General features: G+C 46.0%; 1 protein-coding gene across 2 annotated transcripts in view; it reads right to left on the reverse strand.

The window, feature by feature from the left end:
• Positions 1–24,387, reverse strand: part of DUS2 (dihydrouridine synthase 2) — a 571,780-nt gene that overhangs the window by 533,139 nt on the left and 14,254 nt on the right. The window lies entirely within an intron of this gene.

The raw sequence follows: 24,387 nt of genomic DNA on the forward strand, positions 1-24,387 counted from the left end.
TCAGGTACATTCACATAAAAGAACTTGAAAAATCCACTCACCCACCCACTGTGGCGAGCCAGATTTAATCAGGACAGGTTATTTTTTAGAGCCTACTCACCTGTTCTAAAGAGCAGATAACAGGTGTTCTGCTTGCTCACAAAGAGTAAATTGAGCAATAAAGATGCCTTTAAATCTTATTATCTTGTCACATTCTCTTGGCTGTCAGAGACAGAGGTCGAAAGTCAATTTGTCTTCCTACATTAACTTTTCTTTCTGTGACTAACTTTTGAAGATTTTGTAAAGTAAATTGTGGGGCAAGCACATTGTGCAAAGCATGTGAAATGAAAGGCTATAAGATTTCAGGCTTTTTTTCCTAACAACACTGAAATAGCTAACAAGGGAACTGTACTAACATTTCAAATATATTTCACTAGTTATGAAGACCCATTTTTGCAATTCTGTGGTGAACACAAATATTCTTATAGGATCAAAACAAATCAGAACACTTTCCTTGGTGAAAATTTGAAATATATCTGCCGAAACCAGATTTCCAAACATTATTTATGCGCTATATAGTTATATCAGTAAAACTACATGTTTGTGGGAAAGTTTTGTGGCCATTTCAATACAAAATGTGCTACCTGTAAATAACAGTGCACTACCACATCATGCTTTAGTAATATATTTATGAAAAGTGAGTTTTTATACATGAACTGAGAACTACTCCTGCTCCTGTCTAGATGACAATGCTATTAGTGAACTAACAGGCAAGCTAGGGATCACGTGTACCCTATATGTGGGCTTGATTCTTATTATACGTGGAGCAAACATTGGTAAATAAAGAGTTTTTGTTTGTTTATACAGCATAAATAGTGAACTTGCATATTTGAAGGTGTTCTCATATGTGATAATGAAGAAAAAGGTGGCTCCATAAGACAAAGAATTACCACACAATCTGAGACCAGTTCATGGGTGAAGTACATTATAGTTAGGTCGAGTAGGTAATTGGAGTTACTAGACCTGCAGGTCTAGTAAACATTTTATGATTTTTCGAGCCCAGCACCATCTTAGGTCCAAACCACACCACCTAGTTTCCGGGGTGCCGCAGGGCTCGACCCTGAGCCCTCTTCTTTTCAACGTGCGACCATTAGCCAAGACTGTACAATCTCTTGGGCTTATATTGTTCTTGTGCGCAGATGATACCCAAATTGTGGTATCCTTATCATCTCAGGATAACGACAAAGTAGAACCTCCTAACAGCTGTCTTGCCCAAGTTTCATCTTGGATGAATGGGAACTCACTAAAATTGAATGGGGACAAGAGGTAGGTTCTGCTGGTGGGTACCCAACCCAACCTTTGGGGTCCTAATCTGTGGCCATCTGCTATGCTTATCATTCCCTCATCAGTTCATATGGAAATAAAATTGGGGATATGGCGCGATGACAAGTTGTCTATGAGCCATTAGATCAACAAAGTAGCAGCCACCTGTTTTGGCATTCTTAAGTGGTTAGGGAAAATCTTGATGTGTCTTCCGGCTCCTGCTCAATGAACGGTGGTCCAGGTCCTGGTAATGTCCATACTGGACTACGGCAATGTTCTAAACTTAGGTGCTACTACATCTCTGTTTAAACCCGTTCAGACAGTACAGAATGCAGCTGCACGGCTCCTTCACTCACCCAGATTCACCTGATCAGCCAATATGTTACACACACTTCACTGGTTCCCAACTGAACGTCGGGTTCAATTTAAAGCCTTATGCTATATGCATAAATGTCTTTACAACACAGGGCCTATATACCGGAGACCTTTTGTTGTCATGGTACACATCTAAACGCTTGCTCTGCTCTAGCCATCTGAAGCTGGCGGTAGTTTCCAGAATTAAGAGAACCAGTCAAGGTGGTTGGGCATTTGCATATCTAGGACCAAAGCTGTGGAATACCTTGCCACAATCATTGAGAACCTGCAAATCACTTATAGATTTCCGCAAGCTGCTCAAAACATGGTTGCTTCCACCTGTTCATTAATAGTCACCCTAGGTTTATGGAAATTCTGGTGGGTTCAGTGAGGATGCTAGTGCTGGGAAACCTTTTTTAGGTAGCCATGCGCTCTACAAATCACATAAATAAACAAATAGAATCAGGCTCAGTTGACTTAAATAAGCTATCAAATTGGTGCCATGCTGCTGTCCTAGAACATAAAAAAGAAGCAGGGCGCATCTCCTTTAACCACATCGAATATATTTTACACTGAAATGTCATTCACTACTAATATTGAAAGTGGAAGTCATTCAGTGAGGAAATCCCAGAACGTCAAGAAGATGCCGCCTTAAGTAAACTAAGAAGAAAAAGGGTCTTTTAGACCTAATGAAAGTAATGCGCTCAACTAGACGGGTGAGGGTAATACGAGCCAGGCTGATTCACTGTTGTGCTGCCAGGGCAGCAACCTAGCAACTGTTTCTTTTCTCACCCTCACATGTACAGAGTGCCGGTATTCATGCATGAACCATGGCCGGGCTTGGGCTTGGCAGCCTGTGCCAGTCTTCGGGAGCTGGAAAGAGGCTATGGCCATGAACCCTTGCTCCAAATGTTTAGCTTCCTTTGTCACAGAGGAAATAGGTGGAATCTGGGCCTTTTACAGTTTGTAGTTGCTACTCAGGTTCCTTTCTCATTCATAGGGTGTATTTATCAGAAGTACCCTTAACCCTTGCCTCTAAAGAAATACATTTGGGTCTCTTGCTCACTTTTCCACTGGATTCAAGCTAGCCTGGCTGCTGAAGGGTGTTACCCCAAAACCGGTCCCAGGATGCTTGTTTCCGGTTCAGGGAAGACCTGGCTTGGCAATTCGGGCTGGGCTGTTCCCATGAGGCACAGGGTCAAGACTGATTTGCATATAGCTGGGTCTGAACTGAGGTGGCAAAGTGAGCTAAAGAACAATGATGGTTTCAACACAGATCTTTCTGTGACTGGGGGTGAGTGACTAAAAGGTTTCAGCACTCCGTCCATAATCTCCTTGCGTTTGCAGGCCCTGGAACACAGTTCACTGTACTAGGGACTTACCAGTAAATCAAATATGCCAATCATGGAATCACCAATCCATAAACACAATTTACAGGGAGAGCATATGCACTTTAGCACTGAATAGCAGTGGTAAAGTGCCCAGAGTCCTAAAACCAACAAAAACAGGGTCAAAAACAGGAGGCCAAAAAGCAAGCGGTCTGGGGGTATACCTGCTGAAAAGGCCAAGTCTAACACATACCTAAAACTGATCTACTTACTCTAATGCAGTTTACAAGTAGACAACATAACCTCAAGGGCTGGAACAGCAAACGGGTGGCGATTCAGGGATTGCCCTTGCAGCTAATGGGCTACAAGAAGAGAAACTTTACGCCTTTAAAGTAATAGGAATAATTGTACTTCAATATAGTTTGGCAGTCAGATTCCAGATTTTGGGTGCCTGGACTGCAAAATATCACGTTTCGTTGTCTGGCTTGGTGAACCAAGACGGTCTTCACACTGAAGTAAAAGTAATAAGGCATTCCTATAAAAGAAAGGGTAAGTCTACCAAAGAGGGTGCTGATGAGGTAGGGGAGTGATTAGTGATGAAATATCTAAGTGGTTGCGTAGAACTTTGCATGAATTGAAAGAACTGCATTAATGGCAGAGATCTTGGGTGGTTAATGGAGGTCCTGCAGTAAGGAAGCGAAAACGTGTGTGGGGGGGTTGTCAACAGAGGTTTTGTGAGTCAAGCAGAGCATCTTGTGGTCACCCCTATCACTAGGAGTCAGAGAGGAATTTCCAAGATGGGATGAACGGCAATAAGGTGTCATTCAACTACTACATTGTATGAATGCAATGGAGTATCCTGAATTCCGAGTGTGATGAAGTCTTTTCTGGGATTGTATAAGGACTTTTATATGTGAAGAGAACGGCTTGAGAGTAGAGCAGTGATGCTAAAACCTGGTGTTTCTGTGTTAATATACTAATAGATAATTCCGTTTGGAATGCATGTCACGGAAATACGTTTCTACCAGCGATTGGGTGCAACCAACGGGGCTTGAACCTTAAACATAAAGTCTGCTCTTATTACATTGTTGTCACTTTCGAAGCTTATCCAGAGTATTAATAGTGCAGATAGGCTTCAATCTCATTTCCAATTACTACTAACCCCCTCCTACTTGAGAAACTAAATATTTGACCTAATTGGATCTGACCACGTCTGATCAAGAAAATAAGATAACTTAAAAGGACATTTGATTGAATTCAGTTAAGAGGAAATGGAAATTAAATGAGAAATTCAATGGTATGCTATGTTTCAAACACCAAATGACCTACTTGTAAAACTGATTCATCCAAATGGATGTTCAGACAGTACAAAACTATTTTTGAATGTAGCATTCATAAATTACATTTTCTAACTCTTTTGAAATTTGCAATATACAGTGTTTACCTATTGTCGGAGAGATGGCCAAGATGCCTTTAACATCAAGGCTCTCTCAAATGGAAAATAAATCAATAATCACACAAGCAAATGCAGTTAATGGCAATTTCTATTCCGAGCTACAATCAAAAGACGACCTGCAGTCCGCTTGAAGAACTAGTACTAGCATCCACAAAGGTGAGCATTTGCAAAAAAAAATCGAAATCGGGTAATGTAAAGCTTGTGTAGAAACATGAATTTAGTGACCTTCCAGCACAGACATCTGGGAGCATATCAAATAGTGAGGTGTGTGCTGCCCTTCAAGTCGCAATGTTGCGTTCCCCACTCAACACGTGTGTTGGTGATGTAATCATTGGTGACATTCGGATGACAACAGTTAACCCAGGAGTGCCAAGGCAGAGAAATATTCACCCGAAGTGCAATCTGAAGGAATGATGGCACATGCCTCCATGTGCATCTCTGGCAAAAGATTTTAGGGATCTTTCGCATGTCATGTTCCATCTTCCTCAATGAGGGGGCAAAGGAAAGGGAGGGAGTAGCAGTTTGACTTGCTTAATCAGAAAGAGTAGGTCAGAAAGATAGTGGTTCACAGAAGCTGCTTTCATGTTGTTGCGATTTTGTATTTCTTTTGTCTTCCTTTCGGAAACATTCAAATAGGGCAAATCCTTATTTTAAGCTACTCTTTCTACTTAATGCTTGTCCCCGCTGTCTGATAAAGTTCCTTAACATCGAATTCTACACCTACACAACTCATTAAAAAAAAAAAAAACATTGAAGTGAGTTTTTCAAATTGCAGGATCACCATCCAGTGTCATACATAAATTACATGCATGTTGCTCAATCAACTGTAATACGGAGATGGTAGCAAGGTTACAGATTAGCAAGTATGTATGCTGTAAGTAATATAGGATTTGAGGGGTGCTGCATTGTGTTTTGTTGCACCTCGGAAGGGGTTCTCCTTCCTGTAATATGTCCGGTGTGTGGCACTACCAGTGTGGTCTACTATCTACGAACTGGGGATCGAACAGGGGATAGGTTGTTAGGGACGAGGATGTGTGTGGTCAGGCATGTGCTTAATGTTGGGGGCTATGCTGTGGGCCTTACGAGACTGGGCATGTTGTGAGGTGCATCTGACCTTGTGGGGGTTGATGGGGGCTCGCTTGCATGCGTAGTGTGCAGATGGTTACGTGGCATCGAAGATTCTCTGGGGATCTTGTGGGTGGGTCTCGACCAGCTCTTCCGCAGGGCCTGGTAGTTTCGAGGGCAGCTGGGCATCTGCTGTGTGTTGTTGGAAGTTATGCATAAGTGTGACCCACCTCTTCGTGTCTGATCGTGTCCACCTCTGCTGCGCCCTGTTTACTGACTGCTCCTGGCCAGGCCGCCAGCGGGGCCCTGCCGGAACCCGCCACTGCAAAGTGATCCCTCGCTTTGCTAGCAGGATAGCCAGTGAGGCAAATCGCGTTTGGACCGTGTAGTGTTTCCGGCATCAGAACACGCACAGTGCACAGGCCTCCCATGTGTCACTGTCAGTTAGCCCGGTTGTCTCCCATAGCACTTCGTGTACTGAACTCCAGTAGGATTGTATACTTGGGCAGTTCCAGAACATGTTGCATTAGGGGTCTGACATCGTGGACAAAGAACTGTGTTCCAGGGTACAAACGCTGGAGTCTGGCAGGTGTGAGGTATGCGCGGTGTAGGATGGAGAATTGTATGTTTTTGAACTGCAAGTTTTGGGAAACTTTCTTTGGGTATTCTAAGGCGTATTCCCATTCTTTGTAGTGCAACGGTCGCTCAAGTTCCTCTTCCCACCTGCGCCGTAGTGGAGTAAGTGACGTGGCTGTAAGTTCACTTATGGCTTTATAGAGCCAGGTTATTAAGTGACACTCTGTGCCAATGTGGAGTATTGTGTGAAGTACAGGGTGTGTTGCTGGTTCCCCCTTGGACATGTCCCAGAGTTGGCGACAGCTTGAGATGATTTGTCTGTGGAGGAGGAATTGCCCACGTGGGAGGCCGCTTTCCTCCGCTATTTTGTCAAATGGGAGAAGCTGGCCGTCTGCAAACAGGGACTCCATCTCAAGGAGCGAGTGGTCTTTACCGGCCTGCATAACTTGAACTGTATAATATCCTCTGTCTCTGGGTAGGCCGACTAAAAGTAATAGGGGTGTAGAATGGGGTTCCGTGATACATGAGATGAGGTTGTAGCATACAGGTATGAGCCACGGCTACTTGTAGTGGGTATGTCGGCTTGGGTGGGGCTCCTGGCAAAAGTAAACAGCAGAGTCCCATTATTGGTAGGGGTCCAGTCTCCGAAATGATCTCCTCCATATGGCGCCCGCTGTCCAGCAGGACAACCACTGGAGCTGTGCTGCCAAGAAATACGCCTCAAAGGAGGGAGCCCCCAGTCCTCCACGGTCAGTCGGCAGTTGCATCTAAGGAGTCTAGTTCCCGTAAAAAGGAACGGGGAGGAATGACCGGTATGCTGGCAAAGTGGCATAGGAGCGGGGGCACTATGATCATATTCACCAGGGCTATTCTACCAATTGGGGGCAATGATAGGATCTTCCAGAAACCCAACATTGACCCTTATGCCTGCCAGCGCTTTACAGTGGTTGCCTTATTATAGGTCTATTGGGGAGTGGTAGAGTTTGACTCCTAGTTAGCGAGGGGCCTGGGCGCTCCAGGTGAGTCTAGAGTTTCCTACGGGTATCATGCAAGGGGGTCTCGACTCAATGGATAAATAGTAGAATTCCCCCAATTAACTTTCAACCCTGCTGCAGCCGCTAAGTCTGAGTGTGGAACAGATAGGGTTGAGGTCCATCGTGATGTACCCTACATAAAGCAGCAGGTCATCTGGGTACAGGGACACACTGTAAGTGGTGCCTGCTAGTGGGATACCCCAGGTTTCCCCCTCCAGGTGTAGGCAGACCACCAGGCACTCCATTGTCAAGGCAAATAGCAGGGAGGGAGAGAGGGCATCCCCATCGAGTGACACGCTCCAACCAGAAGGGGTCGAGATACAGCGGTCCAGATATACTCGGGATGCGAGCTTTGTATACAGTAGTCTTGTGGATGCCAGCAGGTAGGGCCTATCCCCACCCGCCAGAGAACCGCAAAAAGGTACAGCCAAATCAGGGCATCAAATGCTTTCTCCAGGAGCAGGCAAGCGGCCTAAGGGTAGCGGTCCTGTACCTGATCCTGGACATAGAACAGTTGACAGATGTTTTGAGAGGTGTTTCTGCCCAGGACAAACTGCAATGGCCCGGGTGTATCAACGTAGGGAGGACCTGGGCGTATCGATTCGCCAATAACTTTCCAAGGATCTTACAGTCCGCTGACAACAGTGTTATCGGCCTATAAGAAGTCAGTAGCGTCGGGTCTTATTCGGGTTTTAGGAATGATACCAATAGGGATTCATGCAGCAAGCCCAGGAGTTCTCCCCCCTTCAGTGCTGCCCTTTACATTTCTTCTAATCGAGACACCAGTAGTGCAGAAAAAGTACTATAATATTCTAATGGCAGGCCATCCAAGCCGGGGGCCTTGTTACGCGCCAGGGCTTAGATTGCTCGTTTCACATCCGTGGAAGTGATCGCTGAGTCGAGGGGGATCCGTCTGCTGCTGAGATTCGGAGTATGGCTAACGGAGCAAGGAATCGGTGTACAAGCTCCTGACAAGCCTGCCCCGGGCTTCCATATATCCTAGCATAATAGTCATAGAAGAGCGGCGGGATGTCCGCTTGTGAGTGAGCCATGACACCTGCGGGCCAACTATTTCCATGATTGGTCGCGCGTCCATGTTTTGGCCAACCAATCAGGCCAAAAATGTGCTTCGGACCGGTCCCCTCCCTGTGTGTCCTAGCCGCATATGCTTTAAAGTTGTATCTTCGTAGATCTACTAATGCTTCTGCGTTTGCCGTCTTGGCCTCTGCAACCTGAGCCGGGGACACCTCTTCTGTGTCCGCAGCCTTGGTTCTGGCTGCCAGTTTATTCTTCATTTTCAATAGGTTACGATCTAGTGTACTGCGGACTCCTGCTGGCTGATACCAGCCCTCCTGATGATCACCTTAAAAGCATCCCATTCTAGGATCCTGCAGGACGCAGTATGGGTGTTAGCCCCGTATACTGTTTTCTTGGTCTTGGCGAAACACTAGGTCTTCTAGGCAATCCTGTGGTAATTTCCAGTGGGGGGGGGGTCGAAATGAAGGGTTAGAAGAGGTGCGTCATGGTCGGATAGGACCCGGCCCAGGTAATCTACATGCTGGGTCATAGGAATTATTGTCGGTGAGCACAGACAATGGTCACGGCGCACCCGCAGATTGTGAGAGATTGAGTGGAAGGAGTCAACTTTGGTCGCTGGGTGTCGGCTTCTCCAAGCGTCTATGAGTGACCAGTGGTTTGCCCCGGTACGGAAGCACTCCGTTTGCGTGTCAGCCGGAGAGTGAGGAGCGGGAGGGGGATCTGTCCGAAGAGAGGTCCAGCACACAACTGTAGTCTCCCCCTAGGATCCAAGGTGATTTCGTAAACTGGGCTAGGACTTCTGACAGGGAGTCCATCTAGCAGCGCATACCTCCCTTCTGTGTCCACCACCCTACGAGTTTCCTGGAATGGGACCCCTGGCCTGAACCAGACGATCACCCTGCGTGCGTAAGCGGAGTATGTGGTAACGCATAGGGTGCCTCGCAATCGTCTGCGCAGGTGTTCTAGTTCACCTTTTGTGAGGTGCGTTTCCTGCAGACTATCTGTGCTTGTTGGAGCTTGATATAGGAATAGAAGGTGTAAATTTTACGCGCTGTGTCATTCCCTTGACGAATATAGGCCTTTTTTTCTTATGCGTTTACAACGCATGCCATAACAACACAGTCGTTACAACAATGGTGATGTTATTTCGCATACCGTTACAGCGCAAGTCGAAACCACGACTTGCTTTCAGGGAGCGCTGGAGTTGGAATAGTATAATTTACTATTCCAACTCCAGTCTGTGCGGACACTAGGGAAGGTGTTGGATTTTAAATCCAACACCTTCTCCCCCTAATGCAAGTCGTGGTTTCGACTTGCATTGTGATGGTATGCAACTAACAACGCAGTCGTTGTAACAACCGCATTGTTATGGCATGCGTTGTAAGCGCATGCAAATTAAACGCTATTTACCTCCCTTGACATTTAGTGTGAGGAGACTAGTATCTGTAACAGAGGCCTTGATGGGGTATTGATGGTGGCCAGAGAGTAGTACTCTGAGGACCCTCATGCAAACATTGCCACGGACTTGGGCATAGCCGGTAATGAATAGTTATGGCACCCGCCCGTTGTGGGGGTCTGGTTGGGGTTTTGAAGAGAAACTGGGGGAAGGACAGGAACTGTGTAGGGAACTGGTCCCCCCCTCTGTGGACCTACCACAACTAGTGGTAAGTCCAAACTAAACATGGTGCTAGTGCAATAGTGTACTGTGGGTGGTGTGCATGTGCATACCAGAGGCTTGTATTGTGTGTGGCCCATAAAAAGACTGAACGCCCGGTGGGGCCTATAGCTCCTAGAAGCCATGTTGCTGGGTGTCTGAGTGTGGTGAGGGTCTGGCATAATCGTTCAGAGGTGAGACGGGGAGAGCTGCAAAGTGTTGGGGAGAGAGAGAATGCTTAAGTGACTGCAGGTGTCCTTCAGAGAAGTATGTCCACTATTTGGGTGGGGGGGTGGGGTCACTAGTGGCCGAGTCACCGAATCAGCACTAGAGATACTGGTGTCGCTAGAGTTCTCTTTTGACGTGAAGATGAGCGGGCCTTTCTCGATGTCTGAGCTCACTGCAACCAGACTCAGATCTGCAGCCGCCGGAAGGGCCCTCTTGCGCTCCGCAATAATTTGTTCTAGGTTGGGGTGTGCAGTGGTGGAGCCTCGAGGTTGCGATCACTGTTGGGTTTTCTTCCCGCATCGACGCCTGTTCTGGGGTTCTCATGTATTTAGTGTGGCCTTTTGTCCTGTATGTGTAGTTCCATCCAGTCATATGCTTCCTTCGGATCTGTGAAGAACGTGGTAATACCTTCATGCAGAATCTTGAGTTGCACCAGGAAGAGCAAGGAGTATTGGATCCCTCTTTTAGCTGAGTAGGCGTTTCATCTAATGGAAGGATGCTCGTTGGCGTTGCACCGCCCGGAAGTAATCTGTGAAGAGCACCACGTGTTTGTCCTCCACACAGATGGGCCCATTCTGTCTGGCAGCTCACAGCACTGCGTATCTGTCTCGGAAGTGGAGGAGCTTTAGTAGCAGTGGTCGGGAGGAGATCCCGGAGGTGACCGTCACGACGGGTCCCGATGTGCTCTCTCCACTGAGAAGAAGGTGGTTAGTTTGGAGGCCGGGGTGAATGATTTGAGCCATTCCTCTACATATCCCACGGGGTCGGGCCCCTCTGCCCCCTTCGGTAGGTTCAGTACCCGGATATTGCTTCTCAGGAGCGTCCTTCCAAATCGTTCACTCTACCCTTCAGGAATGAGACCCGGGACTGAAGTTCTCTTAAGGCTTCCTGCTGCGCCTTGGCTAGGGGCTGGAGAGTTGAGATGGCTTTCTCCCAGTCTGCAACCTTGTTGGGCAGCTTGCGGTGGTCATTCCTTAAAAGATTGAGGTCGGTGGCTAGGCCCCCAAATCTGTCCTCCATGGTGACTCTAGAGTGTTCAATTGTGGCCACCACCTTATCCAGATTGTCTGACATTGAGTGCAGGGTCAAGACTGATTTGCATATGGCTGGGTCCAAACTGGAACGGCATGGTGAGCTAAAAAACTACGGATTTAGGCACAGATCTCTGTACTGGGGTGAATGTATGACATTGTTCTGCATTCTGTCCATCAATTGTTCTTTTTGCATTTGTCACCCCGAGTGGGACGGGTATGCCCAGACTTCGGTCCCGTGCTCTCCATGCCACTGGAGTGAAGCTATCCTGGCTGAGGAGGGCTGAAAGCCCGAAACCGGTCCTAGGATGCTTGTTTCCAGTCCAGGGAGGACCTGGCCTGGCAGTTCGGGCTGGACTGTTCCCATTGGGCGCAGGGTCAAGACTAATTTGCATATGGCTGGGTCCAAACTGGAATGGAATAGTGAGCAAAAAACGATGGATTTAGGCCAAGATCTCTGTACTGGGGTGAATGTATGACGTTGTTCTGAATTCTGTCCATCAATTGTTCTTTTTGCATTTGTCTGACATTGACAACGCGGACATTGTTCCCTCACCATTGTGTTGTTCGTGAAAGAATGCCGCGTTGAAGCCGGTGTCTGTGGCCCCACGTTGGAGCACAGTCGTCCCATGATTTGCCTGGGGGGGTTGGGGAACCATCCAGCCAGGCTCTACCCCAATTGGTTGGCGTGTGCCGAAGTAGGTGATGCCCAATCTGACTACTTCTTTTGGACCCCCGGGGTGGCCTTAGGTGTCTTGGCTACTGCTTATGGAGCATACAAATCCGCTGCTTGTGCGTGGTCTTTCTGGGGTCTGGTTCTGAAGAGGGGTCTCAATTAGGCGTGCGTTCTTCTCTGCGTCTCTGCACCAGCTATGAATGGGCCGATGTCTTGTGGTTTTATCCGTTGGGTGACTGTCTCTTCTCGGGTCGCTTCGCCCGGTCAGTGTGGGTGTTCACTGTGTATTGCCATGGGTTGGGGGAGAGCCCCTGCAAATTGTGATTTTTTTTTTTTCGTTTTTCCTTTCTGTTTTTTTTTACCCCCCCTGTCTCTTTGCAGGGGGGGGGGGGGTGCTTCTTTGTGTTGTGATTTCCCCGGCCTGTCATGCACCTTGGTTGCCGCCCCAACCTCAGGGTATGGTAGTTCTAATGTGCGCAGTCCAAGACACTATTACTGACGACTGCAGGCCCCCAAGGTGAGGCGAACGGATGAGTCCTAGGTTGTGGCTCTTATCGCTCATGTGGTCCCACACCCCGTGGCTGTCCTCTGGGATCTTGATCCATCCCCTGCACCTTGCAGCCAGGTGCTGAGCTGCAGGGTAAGGTAAGGGGGTGAATTAGCTCACCTCAGATCTCCTACGGCCTCCACGTGGTACAGGGCTCAAGTCCAGTCTCCCTCTAGCGCTGCTTTCAGCCTTTTAGCTGTGGGCCGTGTCCCTGTTGTGGTGGCGTCTTCTCTGGGTCTAGATCCGGTCCGGACTCGCTAGGGGCTCGACGGCGGCTGGTGAAACAAGCGGCGCCCTCGGAGTCCTACAGCGCGTCGCTCTTCCCCCTGGCGGGTATAAACTTGTACCCGATCTCAGCCACTGGGCCATGGGTCCCTGTTCCCTCAGACGTGCGGTATTCGCGCTCCGCCGACTGTGCCCCTCGCGTACAACAAGTTTGTCCACCGAGGCTGGCACTGGCGGCATTGTGCTCCTGATGCAGTCCATTGTTTCCGGTGTCATTTCAGGTCGGCTGCAGTACCTCGGCTTGCCATCCTTCTTCTGAGGCTGTCAACAGTTACTGGGTGCCGTCATGTTGGATGCGGCCGCGGTCCTGGTGGATGTCATTCTGCCTCACGGCACCCCTCCTGCTCACTAGTGCTGACCGTTTTGATGTCTACCAGTGAGTTGCTGATGGGTCTTCACTACCCAGTTCTTCTTCGGGGCCCCAAAGATTAGGATGGATGATGGTGGTAGTCTGGCCGCTGCATCTTGCCTGGCATGGCCATGCCCACTACACAACTCATTCCACATTCATATCTGGATTGTTTCTTATATCTAAATCAGGGAGGCTCTTTTCGGGTCATGCTATTTTATGGAGATTTAACACTTTTAGATAGATCTCCATGGGGTGGAGATTTCAGTTCTTCCTCTTGGTGGATAAAACAGCGACCAAAAGTGAAATCAGAATATCTGGCAAGCATTACTCTCTAATCCTCATTTCCTCTCAGGTAAAAAATAATGTATTATAATTTGCCTTCCGGTCTCATCTTGCACCACGCCACAGTTCGGTACAACAGTACTTTGGATGCTTCCAACTCCACACTCAGGAGAACATTGATACTTTTTACCTGTGCGTTGGCTCCGACGTTCTTGGATGCTCATCAGGAGCTTAGCTGTCGTCTGTTTGGCAGGGTGCTATGCTATGGAGGTCAAAGGAGATTGCTGTATGGTCAGATAGGCTCACTTAAAAAGAGAGGATTATATGCAAGTTTAATCATGTTGGCAGAGGTGAAGTGAAGGGTGTTTTCTTTAATGCGTGTCAGGACTGTACCATGTTGAGTGGTGTCAGAGCGCTGTTGCAATAAGTGTAACCTTTGCTTGCTTTCTATAGCTTGATCTGAGCAACAGGGAAATTCTCAGTGAAGTGCATGGGGCACTTTACGCAATAAAAACACAACTATGATAATCCAAAAAATTAAGACCCTAAGTTCCAGAACACGTTTAGTACAAAGAAACCATTTAAGAAAGAAAAATCAACTGAAAACTACCTTAGAAGATCAAAGGTAATGATGGAATACAAATTTAACTTGCAAAAGATGAGAGGGTATAAAAAATTGTGTCACACTATTACACATTCAAAAGAAGAGTACTGGATTGTAAATGCACAGTGGAGATTAGTAGCATACTATGAATATTCTTCAAACTAAGAACCTCAGGTCAAGGGTGTTTGTAAAGGTCAGATGAAATGCAATAAACCAGCATATCAAAAACTAAAATCCAGTTTGAGATGGGCACTGTACACACAACAAACCCAGAGTCATATGTATGATAGGGCAAAAGTAGGGCCTTTCACTAACTAGACATGGGATACACAAGAATGTTCTGGCATCCTGTTCCAAGGGTTACATGTGGCTCAACAGATCTGTCAAGCAGGATCTGACACTTTAGTGTCAAAATGATTGCCGACGGCCCCAGCCTGTATATTCAATGGACTTCAGAGGATTCATTGATACCCATTCTGGTAAGTATACTGTTTGCTCCTGGAGGCATTCCAAACCCTTTTCACATCTATTCAAGGCTGAGCAAGGGTTGACAGCTGGCAGAAGCTTATGTTAATTAACCTTCTGATAGTTTAGGCAGATAAAGGGTAACTTTCTAATAGTCATAGCACTTTCTAAAAATTATTTTTAGATTTGTGCTCACCATCCCTTCTTGCCTACACACATTCTTCTATATCGATGTTGCCTCATCCCTTAACCCACTCCACCATTTGTATTTCCAACATACAAGTGAGTGGGCTGGAAGATGAGGCAACATGGAGGGAGGGAGGGCAGGAGAGAAGGATGTGGGTGTGGGGAGAGAAAAGGTGAGGGAGGATGGTGGAACACATGGAAAACAGAGGGTGGGATGGAAGGCCTGGGCGAAGCACATGGACAAATGAGGGTAGGCGGGAGAGGCTGGGGCAGACAAAGGGACATCGGAGGCTGGGCAGGAGTGGCTGATGGAAGTATATCAACAACGGAGGGTGCGTGGATGAGGCCAGGACAGCACACGGACAACTGAGGAAAAATGAATGGAGTGGAACACGTGGGGCGGAGAAGTACACGAGGGAGGCAGCTGAAATACAAACACACTCCTACACAGTACTAAAACATAAAGAAAAAAGTAGTGCCTGAAAAAACGTTTATTAGAAGGACACAGTAATGTTTAATAGCTTGGCCTTTTCCTTCAGATTCCTCTTCCATTGTTCTTTCCACTCAGGAGTTATGCTCTCCATGTTTTGAGTGTAATCATGATAAGACTGTAAAGCGCCTTCAATACTAATTTAAGGATCTTCTCTCTTCAAACTTGGAAATTGCTTAATTTTTGGCTCCTTCTTGGTGCTCAACTTAGTTGGTGTTTACATCTGTTAACCTATAAAAGTTTACAGACAAGCTTACTTCCATCACCTCGGGTAAGTTTTGAATCAAGGTATGCCAGATAGCTTACGGGTACTATGCAACTGTGAAAAACTCAGCTGGGGGCAATTGCTTTACGTGTTCACACAAAGGATAGGAATGCTCCTCCCCCAAGTTTAAGAGCAAAAACGGTGCACGAGTAAGAAAATGGTAAAAGATTACATAATCAACATTTTTTTGTAATGACTCTGCCTCGATTTCCCCCATCTTTCAAACCAACACCAGGACACCCTTTTTCTGGGGTCATCGCACAGTCTATAAAACTCAAATACTCATCATGAATGCGTAGTGGTGACTCACGAGAGGTTCACATCATGTAATTTTGTACACTGCATCGGAGTAGGTCGCATGCAATCAACTAATAATCTGTAGAGCAAATATACACGGGAACGCTTAAAGTCCCCAGCTTGCAAACAACCATAAACGTCACACAAATTATTAAATTGACTCAAAGAACAGTGTAAATTATATGGGGTAAAAACAAAAGACACCCATTGCCCTGGCATACCCAATGTGGATATTTGTGCTGTTGCATTGCCCTTAGTGGTTTGACTGGAAATACAGGGGTGGATAGCCACCCACTACCCAATTTATATGAAATGGCTGGACTTTAGAAACGGCACCATGTTCGCAACACTTCTCCTGACAAGACTATTATCAAATGGCAAGTCAAAAACTGTGTTTATTGCATCAGCAGATGGATATCAATTTACACACAACGATTGGGATTGTCAAGGTATCAGCAGTCTTCCAAGAGGTAAAGTTGACCTTGTTCAAGAATCACAATATCAATAATAACGCAGACCAAACTTAAGGGTGAATCAGTGCCCATTCGCTAAATTAACTGTGGAATATTTAGGTTACATAATATCAAAAGAGGAATTAACACACAACACAAATGTAGGTAAGGCCACTAAGGAAAGACTGTGTCCAAAAACATGGAAAAAATAGAATCCTCCATGGGAGCTGCTAGGTTCTGTTCTAAATTTGTTAAGAAAAAACTAGTGAGATAATTCATAGATATCAGAAAATTGCTTAAACTAGTGTTAAGTGCAACATTGGATGGCAGGTGTCGGAAAACAATCATTCACTTAAAATAAAAATGAATGCACCGTTCATGCCTGTATTTGTTTGAGACGGCAAAAGTATGCATTGTGAGTGGATGTGCCAGTGGGTTAGGGTGATGTTGGCTCAAAGGTTTGGTGGGAAAGCCCATTTGATAACCTTTGCACTGCATAAGCTGAAGCCAGGAGAAAGGTATTACTTAATAGATCAACATTAAGTTTTAGAATGTGCTTGACATATGGGACATTTTTGTTAACCTTTTAGGAGTATAACATATAAAATGGTCTTAAAAGCAACTATAAATTGTTTAAACCATTTGAGAACATGTTGCCCGCCAATAGGGGTGAATCTAGCAGTCGGGCTGCAATGAAGCAGCACAATCCAGTAGTGCTGGAACAATTTCCAGAGTGGGGGTGCTGCCATTAATTTTCCATCACTTAAGTCAGTCAAATCACTTGATTCCTATATGATAAGATCATAAAAATACAAATATACAAATATTCAAAAATGGAAAAGACATCCATCATAGTGCAAAATGGTGAAAAAAAATGTTAAAAACATTCATCATTGTGCAAAGTATTAAAGGGACAAGTAAAAGCATCAATTTAAAACTACGTAGAACATATAATTCATAGATGATTATTGTGTAATCGCCTGGTCTTCCAGGAAAGGAGTACAAAAAGACCCCACGGAATAGCTTACTAAGTGATCAGGCAGTGATTGTAAAAAATACATTCCTGGGTGGCATTGTGTGAAATTATATTTACGCATAAGTGGAATAATAAATCTCTTACGGTGTTCCACATAAATTTTGCAAAAAAAGAAAATGTGTAAGTTTGATTGTGTGAGAATGCCATCACATGGACAGGGAGGAAGATCGTGTATGGAATAGATTCCCGATGGATGGGCCAACATGCAGGGTATAAAGTTCAGACGGAACCTTAATAAGATCAATCTATGGTGTGGGTTTGTCACAGTAAGTAAATATGGGGCTATGCCTTCCTGGTCAATCAGACCCTCTAGATAAGATTTTACAGAAATTTGACAGTTGGTTTTAATCCTCTAAATTGCCCTTTGTTTAAAGAATCGGGTCTTTATCTCCTTTTTTGAGATGGTAGAGCAATTTGATGGTTAAGTGAATAAGTGCTCTAGACCAAGGGAAGAGAGGCTATTTTTAATGTATGCAATCCATGGGATCTTAAGACCATATTCAAGAGAGAGACAGTCTTCTATTGGCTACTGCGTGAGGTTAACAGAGTCTCTTTTCCAAATAGAATGCCATAGTATAATTGGAGCCAGGCTAACTGTGTCATTAATATATGGAACATCCAATTCTGCGTGACAAAGGAAGATAGAGGAACTTGCGTGGAGGCCAACTAGTTTTTTCCAGAAAATCTCCTCAATGGTCTTCGAGAGCTGAGAAATTAGAAAATCCCCAGATGCCTGCCCCATAGGTTGCTACTGAGACAGATTTTGCAGTATAAACTTTGTTAGCCATTTCAAGGGGTTTCGATCCCAGTTTTTTTGTAAAAGATTTCAGGTCAACAATACTTTTTTCCATCGACAATCCCCTTGTGGCAATCATGTTGGAACAATTTAGTTGACTACGAATGTTACCCCAAGATAAGAAAAGGTATCAATCTGAGCTATTTTCTGGCCGCTATATAAAAATTTGGAACCTTCCTATCTTTACGGCCAGTGATTAGAATAAAGGACTTCGCCTCATTAATTTTTCATCACTCAAGTCATAGGAATTGCGAACAAGCATTTGTAAAAAGTCGTCAATTATTTTTCTAGGCCATTTTGTATAGCAGTACGAATGCTGTACAGCATGGCTGAAAAGAAAATTTTTAAAAGTGGTATAACATGGTCAACGCTGGCTGTGCCCTATGACTTTTTTGTATTTTACTTTGAACCACACTGCACAGCAGCCGCGCTGCTGTACAACTTGGGTGAAAAAACAATAAAAAAGCTAAATAGCCAAGGAATTCGGCTTTGTCAAATTGTTTTTCCATGTTGTGTAGCAGCGTGGATGCTGTGCAACATAGTTGAAAGTCAAATAAATAACACTATGACATTCAAATACATAACCGTATGTGCAAGTTTTTTAACATTAAAATCGATCACACTACCTGGCATTTGTCACAGAGAAATGGTTGACGCAACCAAAGCAGGAGTGGGGCAAGCAACAAAGGGCAATCAATAAACAGTATGAGGGACAGGGGAAAAAAGCAACAAGTATAACAGAGGAAGAAGAAAAAAAAAAGTACCTAAATCTCAGCACAAGCATCGGAAGGACACTAATCAAAAAGGAATCAGTACTTGTTCCATGCTCAACGGAAGGGAGAAAAAACATGAAGAGAAAGTGAAACCTGCACATACTGATCAATCAGGAGCCAGAAAATAATGGAACCAACGAATTGTATGCAATTGGTTTGCTCAAAGCACACTTTCAGGTAACAAAATGTCTTGCAAGCTACAACACATGTGCTGTCTCAGGCGAGACCTAAAAATCCAGGTGTCATACACTGAACTAAGTGTACCAAATAAGTCACAACCATTCAGCAGGAGAATGGTAAGGGTGTTGTGTGCAGCTGGTGGTGCTTTTTAAAGCACACTGTAGCAAATATATTACTAAACCATAACATGGAAGAGCACTGTCATTTAAAGACAGCATATTTTCAATAGAAACCGCCACTAAATTTGCACAAATATACAGTTTCAATGTTATCTAGGGCATCTGCTGGCTTTGCAACTTCCTTATCAGGCCTCTTCTTCGGCTGCCCTCCCCAACTTCACTGGCTACTTACAGCATAAAGAGTGCTATTTAAATTGCTTTAAATTAACTTTTACGCCTTTAATGCCACAAGTCCCAGGTATCTTCAGAACAAGTTCTCTCACTATGCCCCCTCTCCTGCTGTTTTAGGTCATGCCAACCCACGCCTACTCATGGTACCTAGCTTCAGATGCTCTAGTCTCTGGACGGCACGCTTTCTCCATCTTAGCAGCTAAAATCTGGAAATCTCTTCACACTAAATGTCATTGCATCATTCTGTAGTTTTGAAGGGAAATCTGCCTGTATTCAATATTTGTGGCATTTATACAGCACAGTGCTGTACAATGGCAAAGGTAAAGACAAAGTCAACATTTGATTGGAGAAGTAGCCAGTTTCTAGAAGTGTGTACCGTTACAACATCATGATGTAGCTTGCAGTGCTTAATTTGAGCTGGTGGTTGCTGGTGGGGGGCACTTATTTTTGGGGACCAACACTTATTTCGCCATATCAGACATTTCCCGAGGCCAACAGAGGGAAAAACAAACAAAGGAAAGGAAACACAGAAAATCCGTAACCAAGGGAGAAAGCAGACACCTTTAAGAGTGAGATAACTTGGCAGGAAGTGACTGGCAGTGAATATTAAAGAGGCCTGAGATGGATTCGGGGCTGTTCACCCTTCCTATTCACGCTCTGACATTTTATAGCATCACCCGCGGGTGTCTGAGCAAAGCTTTGAACACCAGCACCTATTGTGTTACAAATAAAGCACTGATGTAGTGTTCTTTTAGAGAGGTGTGTCTTATGTGCTTACCGAAATTGATGCAGGATTGGGGATGGCCTGATAGCTACAGAAATGTTGCTCAAGATCCGGGAGAATAGATGGACAAGGCTTACCCACAGTTTTATTGCACCTCTTTGTCGCATGTGTGAAGACAGCTACTAGAGGTGGTGACCTTTTCAGCAAGATAGGCAGAGGTGTTCTTTTCAGCACCTCCTGAAGATCGTACTGGAATGATTTTAATTCTCCCATAGGAGCTGGAGGTAGGGGGGCAGAGAGGTGGAGTAGCACCCGCAAAAGTAACAATGCTGGAGTTCAGAAGGTGAGTGAGCAATAAATATGTCTTTACATTTTGTTTCTATCTTTTCACACTTTCTGTGGGGTCAAATGACGTGCTATGTTTTCTGACAAATAGCAATTTGTTCTTTTAACACGGAGATTGGTGTTTACTTTTCTTTCTTTCCAAAGTGAGAGTATTTTGCAAAGTGAACAATGGGACACTATTGTTGGGGTATAGATGATTGAAATGGAAGGATGCAGGATGTCAAGGTTTGTCTAACACAAAAAAACATAAATACCTGTAAATAAATTATACCAACATTTAAAAATATATCAGCAGTTAGGAAAGCACAAACCAAGACACTTTACTCGGCATTCCGCATACGATAAACATTCACTGAAACTAGTTCTCCAAACATTAAACGTTTGTGCGCAACATGATTTGTATATCTATTTACCATGTATGAAGCACAACAGTTACCAAGTGGTGTCCTGGCGCTGCGAGTCAGTAGATGTATACAGAGACCCAAGCAGAAAACAGAATCAAGCTTTTTTTTTAATTTTGTTTATTAATTTTCACAGAAAATATACAAAAAGGGCACACAACAAAGCATCACAGTGGTGAGAAACAACCATACAAATATCTGAAATGCGAAACACAAGCATCTTGTCAAATCAATTTCAACATGATGCACCAGCTACCCAATGTTGGCAGGCAGTCCACAACCAATTTGTTCCGCTTTTTATGCCAGCGTAGCTGATCCCAACTAGCCTTCCGAGAGGGTAACTCCCCCCCACACTTTAATTGTCTAAAACAAAAAACATCGAAGGGGCCCAGAGCTATACACCTCAGTCTTGAGGGTCCCCATGTATCGGGACTACGTCGACTCCCACGGCCGGAGCAGAATCAGTAGATTGCGCCCGGGCCCAGTCTAGAAACGGCTCCCAAATATCCCTGGGCCTAGATGTTGGCGGCATAAGTTCCCAAAACAACGCCAACTGGGATTGGCCATATGTGACTTCTCTCAGCCATTCTTTGACAGTTGGTTTCCTACGCTTCCCCCAACCAATAGCAATTTGTCTCTTTGCAAATAACAAAAGTAGCGCATGTAGCCTATGCTTTTTAACGTGGGTGCATTTGACAAATCCCAACAGGCCTAGTAGCAGAGAAGGGGGCACCTGGACGTCAAGGATCTGGTTTATGGTGTCAAAGACTTTCGTCCAGTACCCAGCAACGTCCGTGCATGTCCAAGCCATGTGTAGGAACGAGGCAGCAGGCGCTCCGCAGCGCCAGCAGCAGTCGTAGTCCCTTAATCCCATCCTCTGTAAGCCGATAGGTGTCCTATATTAGCGATGCAAAAATTTTAAATGAATTAGTCGGAGCTTATAGTTGGGCGAGAGCTCAGTCATTTGGGCACAGCAGTAGGCCCATTCAGCGTCAGTCAAAGGTGTGGGTAATTCGGCGTCCCATTTGGGACGGGCTCCGGAGGTCGCCGCGGGGGCGTCCGTCTGCATACGCGTGTACAAGCGGGTGATCAATTTACGTGGTGGCGGTGTGACCAGCAGGTTCTCCAGAGCATTCAACATTGGCGGCTGGGATGGGAAGCTAACGTGCAAGTCACGGCAAGCCGCTCGGAGCTGGTGGTGCAAAAATATTTCGCCGAAAGGTACCCTTTCACCTTCCACGGCTTTTGGGTAGTCTCTGAACCCCCCCTCCTGGGTATAGGTCTGCAAAGGTATGGAGTGTCATTGCCTGTGCAATTTTATCATTTATCTCATCTCGAATGTTGGGCAGGAGTGGATTTTGCACAATTGGGATCGAGGGAGCGTATAGCACCGGAATATTTGCCCTTCTGCGCAGGCCCTCCCATGCCCATCTGAGCGTTTCGGCCGTATCCAACCCATCTAGGGGGCGTCTGTATTTTTGATATACTGCTAAATGCAGCGGCACCGGGGCGACCACATCCTCTTCTACTGCTACCTTCAGCTGAAAAGGTGTTTGATGGACCCAATATTGTAAGAATTGCGCCTGCGCAGACATAGCATATAGTTTCATGTCTGGGGCACCCAGCCCGCCCTGCCTGGTCGGTAGTGTTAGAAGGTCCCACGATACCCTAGCCTGCCCTCCTGCCCATACCAACGAAAGTAGCAACGCCCTCAGCGTATAAAAAAAATAACTGAGTTAGTATGAGTGGCAGGTTTACAAAGAGATATAGGAATTTAGGCAAGATAACCATTTTGGTCAGTGCGATTCTACCCGCCAGTGACAGTGGGAGCCCCCTCCACAATGCTACTTTGTCTTCCAGCCAACTCACTGCCCTACCAAAGTTAAGGTTCCAAAGCTCCTGCACATCTCTACTAATCCCCGATACCCAGGTATTTTACCGAATCACTCTCCCATTGGAGCGGAGATTCCGAGGTAACCACCCTGGTGTTGTCTGTAAGGGAGAACAGCACCGACTTTTTCCAATTAATAGATATACCGGACAGGCCCCCAAATTTGATAAATTCCCTCAGTACTACATCCAAGTTACGCTCTGGTTCCGCAATGTAGAGTGTGACATTGTCTGCGTAAAGAGAGATTAGCAGACTGCGAGCGCTAAAGCCGATCTCCTTGTCCGTGTGGTGTTGCCTAATCCGTGCAGCTAGAGGCTCCATCGCTATTGCGAATAATAGCGGGGATAGCGGGCACCCCTGACGCGTGCCACGCGTGATTGGGAGAGGATCTGAGATAAGATTGTTTACACGCACCCGGGCTGACGGTCTAGTGTATAACAGCTTTATCCACCTGAGAAACAGCAGGCCAAACCCCATCCTCTCCAGAAATCTAAAGAGGTAAGGCCATTCTAGCGTGTCGAACGCCTTAGTGGCGTCTAAAAAAGCCATCGCTGCCTGCACATCTGGATGGAGGTAGTGCATCACTGAAAATACCGTACGCAGGTTGTGGGAGGTGGATCTGCCGGGAATTTAGCCCGACTGATCCGGCAGGGCGATCATAGGGAGCATGGGCTGTAGCCTATTGGCTATCAGTTTAGCCAATATTTTAACATCTACATTTATAAGTGATAATGGCCTGTAGGAGTCCAGTTCATTATCTGGTTTGCCAGGCTTCAGTAAAGTGATTGTGATAGCTTCACGCATAGTTGGAGGCAGAATCCCCGTTTCGTGTGCTTCCTCAAAGACTGCCAGGAGTCTGGGAGCAAGTTCCTCCACGTATGTCTTGTAGAATGCCACAGTTAGTCCGTCCGAGCCCGGTGCCTTATCCAAGGGCAGGCTCGTGATAACCTTTTTGACGTCTTCTAATGTAAATGGCAGGTGCATGTATTCCCGGTGTCGGTCGTTAAACCACGCCAAGGCTATTGAGTCGAGAAATTCCTGCATGCCCTCCGGGCATTCCACGAGTCTAGCTTTATATAACTGAGTATAGAACGAGGAGAATGCCTCCAAAATGGCAGGGGAGCCTCTTACCTTGGTACCAACTGCACTAGACAGCTCGGGGATAAAGGCCGCGGCCCGTCTGGATCGAAGCAAGCCCGCGAGGGTGCGGCCCGGTCTTTTCCCCTCACCATATCTGCGTGCTTCCGCGTATTTCCCTAAAATTTTTACTTCTCTATGACCTTCTTCCTCATATTCTAACCGCTTGCCTTTCAAATCAGCAAGTAAGGCCGCTCCCTCACCACTATGTATGCGGGCTTCCAACTCTTTTATTTTAGATTCAATATTACCCAGGGTGCTTCTTATTGCCTTCAAGACTCCTGCCTGCCTGGATATACATTTCCCCCTAATAACCACCTTAAAGGCCTCCCAGAGGACCGCCTCCGTATCCACCGACCCAGGGTTCAGCACGAAGTACTCAGATATATCTGTACGTATTTCTTCCTTGAATGCCTCGTCAAGGAGCGCCTTAGGGGGTAGCCTTCAGGTTAATTCCCCACGGTAAGTATTGGGAAGGGAAAACTTCAAAAGACAAGGGGAGCGGTCTGAGTGTATTCTCGCCAAGTGCCCAACCTTGACCACCCAGCCAGTCATATCTTTGGACATTAACCAATAGTCTAGTCGAGACCAAGCCCGACGATGCTCCGAGAAGCACGTACCCTCCCTAAGCAAAGAATTACGCAAATGCCAAATGTCCACTGTTAGAGTCGGGGATCTCTGGTTGCCGCAAGGTTGCCCTTGTGTCAAGCAGGAACCCTCTCCTCCACGTCAAGGCGCAGGATAACCCCTCGCGAATGACCCTTGCTCACCCTCTAGGTGCGTGGCG

Source organism: Triturus cristatus, chromosome 12 (genome assembly GCF_964204655.1).
Source record: "Triturus cristatus chromosome 12, aTriCri1.1, whole genome shotgun sequence".
NCBI lineage: Eukaryota > Metazoa > Chordata > Amphibia > Caudata > Salamandridae > Triturus > Triturus cristatus.